This window comes from Eptesicus fuscus, chromosome 7, assembly GCF_027574615.1.
Source record: "Eptesicus fuscus isolate TK198812 chromosome 7, DD_ASM_mEF_20220401, whole genome shotgun sequence".
Classification (NCBI taxonomy): Eukaryota; Metazoa; Chordata; class Mammalia; order Chiroptera; family Vespertilionidae; genus Eptesicus; species Eptesicus fuscus.
In genome coordinates, this window is record NC_072479.1 from 74,086,646 (window position 1) to 74,092,645 (window position 6,000).

Genomic DNA, 6,000 nt, shown 5'->3' on the forward strand with positions numbered 1-6,000 from the left:
TCTGATGGTCACAAGCAGCTCTGGTCCCCAGGTTCCGAAAAAACACCTTCCCCCTGCAGTCTTTCAGGGTTTCCACCTGGGTTTACCTCTGTATTGGGCTTAGCAATCAGAGTCGGAAAGAGCCCAGGTGTGCGGACCTTGGGTCTGTGCCCCAGACTAAGGAGCCTGCACTCCTTTGAAAATTCTTAGTCTGACCCTCCTCGTCAGATTAAAATGAGTTGCTTTCAAGAGGTCACTTCTGTTAGCAGCTCAGAAGACCCCCCTCCTCATTCACGGATCACGGCAGTTCCAACTGCCGCTGATTTTTCTAGGCACAGACCTCCCGGCTCCTGCCGGTCCTGCGGCTGCCGCACTTCCCTCACCCAGCGCTTCCCTCACCCACCGCGGGGATTAGAAACCGCACCTTATTTCAGGCGAAATCTGTCCTTTCCTTGGTGCAGCGAAGAGTTTCTTTGAATCCGAGTGTTTGCGCTGATAGGGGACAGGTGGTCTGGTGCTCCCAGCAGTTCAGTGTTTGCAGTTGTCGCAGAAAGTCAGGTTTCCACCAAAATCCTCCTTTCCTTGCAAGATGGCGAGGCGCCCGGCGAGCCCGCAGCTCCAGGAGGGGACCCAGCCCCTGTGGGTGCTGCGCGGTCAGAGGAACACTGCCCAGCACTCCCCCGCCTTCTCCTGGAGTTTAGCTGTCCCTTGGCTTGCCCACATACACTCCCTCTGCGAGCCTCCGCTGCTCCGACTCTCCGCCCCAGGAACAGACTCCAAACCCGACTCTATTCCGTCGCCATTTTTTTTTTTTTTTTTCCGAATATTACAGTATTCTTAGAATTCTGTGTGAGTTCTGAGAAAATGCAACTTAAAGGGATAAAATGGGCATTAGCTACAGGAAAATAATCCATTTTCTCAACATATTTGAACTAATAGCAAATACATCTCACTTTTTTCTTTTTCTTTAATGCAGTAGGAGGCTTTACTACTCTCTTTGCCAGTACCAAAATTATGATAGTTGTTATCTAGATCTTCAGTGTGCATATGAAGATTTCTACTTCAACCTTAAAGTGACATCTATGAAACTTTGTCTTAGTAAGCATTGTCTCTCTCTTCCACCAGTTTCTGGCCATCTGACTAAGCTAGGTGGAAGCATTATAATTAGGGGGACTGCAGTGTCATATGGGTTGTAGATCTGAAAAGAACCTTGCTAAGTTTTCTGTGTTGAAAGATATAAACCCAATATTATTGCAATTAACTGCTGTGTGACAATTCATCTAAAGTCTTGGTCCAAAACATTTGGAGAACAGAATCCTAATGCTGGCTTTAGCACTACTTAACTTTGACAAATCCAAGCTGGGCCTCACCTTCGTATCTGAAGCAGAATACTGTATGGATACATTTTCCCCAAACCCATTCTAGAGGAAGTCTGTGCCTTCAGGAAATGGCACAGCACACAACTCTTTATTTTAAAATAAAAATAAAGACAGTCTTAAAGAGGAAACTGCCACAATGGGGAGGGAGGAGTAAATGGCTGAGGAATGTGTAACTCTGGGACAGGGGTCAGCAAACTGGACCCAGCAAGCCAAATCCAGCCTGTTGCCTGTCTTATTTTAAGAGCTAAGAATGACTTTTTAATTTTTTAAAAATATAGTTTTATTGATTTCAGAGAGGAAGGAAGAGGGAGAGATAGCTAGAAACATCAATGATGAGAGAGAATCATCGATCAGCTGCTTCCTGCACTCCCCACACTGGGTATCGAACCCCCAACCCGGGCATTGCCCTGACTGGGAATCGAAGTGATCTCCTAGTTCATAGGTCAACCCGGGCATTGCTCTGACTGGGAATCGAAGTGATCTCCTAGTTCATAGGTCAACACTCAACCACTGAGCCATGTTCAGCCAGATGACTTTTTAATTTTTATGGTTTCCTTTAGTCCAAATAATAATAATATTTTAATACATGAAAATGTTGTGAAATTCAAATATCAGTGCTCATAACTTAAGTTTTATTGAAACGGGGATGTGTGTCCCTCAGCCTAGCCCCCAACTGGGACCCCTTGAGGGATGTCCAACTGCCCATTTAGGCCCTACCGGGATCGGGCCTAAACGGGCAGTCGGACATCCCTCTCACAATCCAGGACTGCTGGCTCCCAACTGCTCGCCTGCCTGCCTTCCTGATTGCCCCTAACCGCTCCTGCCTGCCAGCCTGATCACCCCCTAACCACTCCCCTGCCATCCTGATTGATGCCTAACTTCTCCCCTGCCAGCCTGATTGCCCCTAACTGCCCTCACCTGCAGGCTTGGTCACCCCCAACTGCCCTCCCCTGAAGGCCTGGTCACCTTTAACTGCCCTCCCCTGAAGGCCTGGTCACTCCTAACTGCTCTCCCCTGCAGGCCTGGTCACCCCTAACTGCCCTCCGCTGCAGGCCTGGTCCCCTCAACTGCTTTCCCCTGCAGGCCTATGTCCCCCCCACCCCCCCAACTGCCCTTCCCTGCAGGCCCGGTCGCCCCCAGCTTTCCTCCTCTGCCAGCCTGGTCACCCCTAACTGCCCTCCCCTGCAGGCTTGATCACCCCCAACTGCCCTCCCTTGCAGACCTGGTCCCTCCCAACTGCCCTCCCCTTGGCCTAATTACCCACAACTGCCCTCCATTGCAGGCTTGGTCCCTCCCAAATGCCCTCCCCTGCTGGCCATCTTGTGGTGGCCATCTTGTGTCCACATGGGGGCAGCCATCTTTGACCACATGGGGGCAGCCATCTTGTGTGTTGGAGTGACGGTCAATTTGCATATTACTCTTTTATTAGATAGGATAGCCATGCTCATTCATTTACACAGTGTAGCTGCTTTCACACTACAATAAAAGAGTTTATTAGTCATAACAGAGACTTGCAAAGCCTAAAATATTTACTATTTGTCCTTTATGGAAATAGTTTTAAAACCCTTCCTCTAAAATATCCAAGGTAGAAATGTCCAGTGGCAGTTGGAATTTAGATTTTGGAATGATCCACAAGAAGCAGTGGTTTGAAATGTGAGAGTTGATTAAATCAAGAAAGAGCAAAGAGGTCTGGAGAAAGCACCTGGTGGAAGATCACTTTTTAAAAAAATTATTTTTCTTCTTTATTGATTAAGGTATTACATATGTGTCCTTATTCCCCCATTGCCCTCCCACCCCCACCCCCGCTCATGCCCTCACCCCCCTATTGTCTGTGTCCATTGGTTATACTTATATGCATGCATATAAGTCCTTTGCTTGATCTCTCCCCCTTACCCCCACCCTCCCCTACCTTCCCTCTGAGGTTTGACGGTCTGACCGATGCTTCTCTGTCTCTGGATCTGTTTTTGTTCATCAGTTTATGTTGTTCATTATATTCCACAAATGAGTGAGATCACTTTTGACAACTGGGAGAGGAAGGAATCCCTGAAGGGAGAGAAGAAGGCATAGTTAGAGCATGGTGTGTTTCCCAAAGACAAGCAAGGAGTGAGTTCAAGATGAGTTGGTAAGAGCAGACATGTCAGAGAAGCCAGGTAAGTTGAATAATAAAACAGTACACTGGACTTGGTGATTAGAGGTTATTGGTGGCCTCTGAGAAAAGCATTTCTAGGAAACCATGTGACATTAGTCCATTTCAAGAAGTCCAGCAGCAAACAGATTTACTCTGGATAGGAAACCAAGAAGATAATAATCTGAAGAGGTTGCAAAACCAAGGGAAGTTGACTTTGGTTTGCTTGCTTGTTTGTTGATTTTTAGGCAAGAATTGAATATTTGTAGGCCTAAAAAAAGCATAGAGATGAGAAAATACAGAGACAGAAAGCTGAGCAAACACCATAGAGAAGAGGTTGAAGGTATGACTAAAAGTTGAATATAGAAAGGGCAAAGCTCCCTCTGAAGCAATAAGGAAGAAAGAAAAAAAGTGGAAGCACAAAGAAAATTTGGAGGGGGAGGTGAAATAGGGTGTAATGGCAGGAAGTGACAAGGTCACCTACATAGAATAAGGGAGCTGGGATTATGATGGGACATTCCAGGAGGATAAACCAATAACTTCCTGTACAAAGCTGTATAGTCCTCTGAAGAGTTTGAAAGGACTGCTGGGGGGTGGGGGGGAGTATTTGATATGGTTTTGTAATCTTTCCCAAAATTTTGGTAGCTTAGGTGTAGAGATGATCAGAGACTGAGATTACTGTGGAAGACTCAAGAAAAGTTAAGGGGTGGAATGAGTGTTCAAGCAGACAGTGTTTAAATAATTTCTCCAAACTGGTTGGTAGAGCAAGAGACACCAGAAGAAACTTGATCAGCTAGGATTTAAAAAAAGGCTTCAGACAACTGAGACCAAAATGCCATTTAAGAGGAAGGGAGTACAAAAGATAGAAATCAATAAAGATAAGTAAAAGGGACCCCTATCATCACCACCACCAAATTTAAGATCTTGGAGAATTGAAAATAAGGTACCTGGCCATTGTAGGTACTATGGGAATCTCAGAAGAAATCTGAAAATGAAACTCTAGAAATACATGCTTTACCTTGGAAGGCCCTCATTGCTCAGGAAGGTTTTTTGTTCCATGGATGCTTCCCAGGGTCCTGTAGGTGGAGGTGATCAGAAAGACCAGACAAGTGATGTCTGAGCTGTTACCAATGGGACTAGAATATCCTTAGCCAGAGAATGTTAACCTCAACCTAAGGTTGAAAGTGAGTAGTCCCTTGGAATGGAGTTGAACAATGACTCAACTCACTGGCTTTGGCTCACTGGACTCCCTTTCCTTCCCTTCCAGGGAAACAGTTTGAATGAATAGTAGCTGTGAAATACTCCCTTGAGAACAAGACTCCTCCTATACACTAATAAATACTAAATGCTTTCACTACAATTTAAATGAATGACTTGATTCCCTCCTCCTCCTTCCCCCATGCCTCACAATGAATGGCATGAGAATGACATTTTTTTCCCCCCAAATGTTACACATTAATATGAATTTGTTGTAAAATCATGAATGTCTACCAGTTTTGTTGTGTGGGTTTTTTTTTTTTGTATTGTTGTTTTATATTTTTATTGATTTCAGAGAGGAAGAGAGAGGGAGATAGAAACATCAATGGTGAGAGAGAATAATTGATCCGCTGCATGTTGCCCCCTGGGGACCAAGCCGGAAACCTGGGCATGTGCCCTGACTGGGATTCAAACTGTGACCTCCTGGTTCATAGGTCGATGCTCAACAACTGAGCCACACCGGCTGTGCTCTACCAGTTTTGTTGATTAAAAATTAATTTGCATAAACATTTGAGGAATGGTGGGAGGGAAATTAATAAATACCTAAACCATTCAATTATTTGAAGTACCTAGGTATTAAAATTTACTAAAGGATCATTTCAAAGTGTATTTAACACATTAGTGATTTGGGGGGGTTATTTGAAATGGAAAACTTTTTTTCAGCTCCCATTTTACCTCTTCTCCCCTTGCCTCTAGCCCCAAAATATTCCATCAGAGATTCAGCAAAAATAGGAAGGAAAGATTCACATATTCCAGAAAGCAGATAATTTCCTAGTCTTCATGACATAAGAATACTAGCTCTCCCACAGAGAAACAAATTGGATGACAATTTTAGGATAATTGAATTGCTTGATGCTTTACAAGTTGTTGGGAAACCAGTGCTGTAAAAACCAATTTTTCCCCCCAGTGCTACCTGTAGTTTCCTGTGATGGGAGATTTTCTGTTTACCCATTAAAAACAAAACACAGAGCCAAGCTGTGCAGGTTCGCGAGTGGGTTTGTGATACAATGACCGTGAAAAGGAACCACCTGGTAATCTAAATGAAAACAAACTGAGTTGCCTGAATTTCCCATAAATCAGGTATAATAATTGGGAGTGGACAAAAAATATCTGTATAAAAGAGACTTGTAGATCCTAATTATAAATCATGTAAGGGTAAAAGAGTTACCATTGTTTCCCTTTCTGGATGGAGATTTGGGCTTTCAGGTGTGAAACAATTGATAATGATACTAAACAAAACGATTGGAAAGAGACTAACAC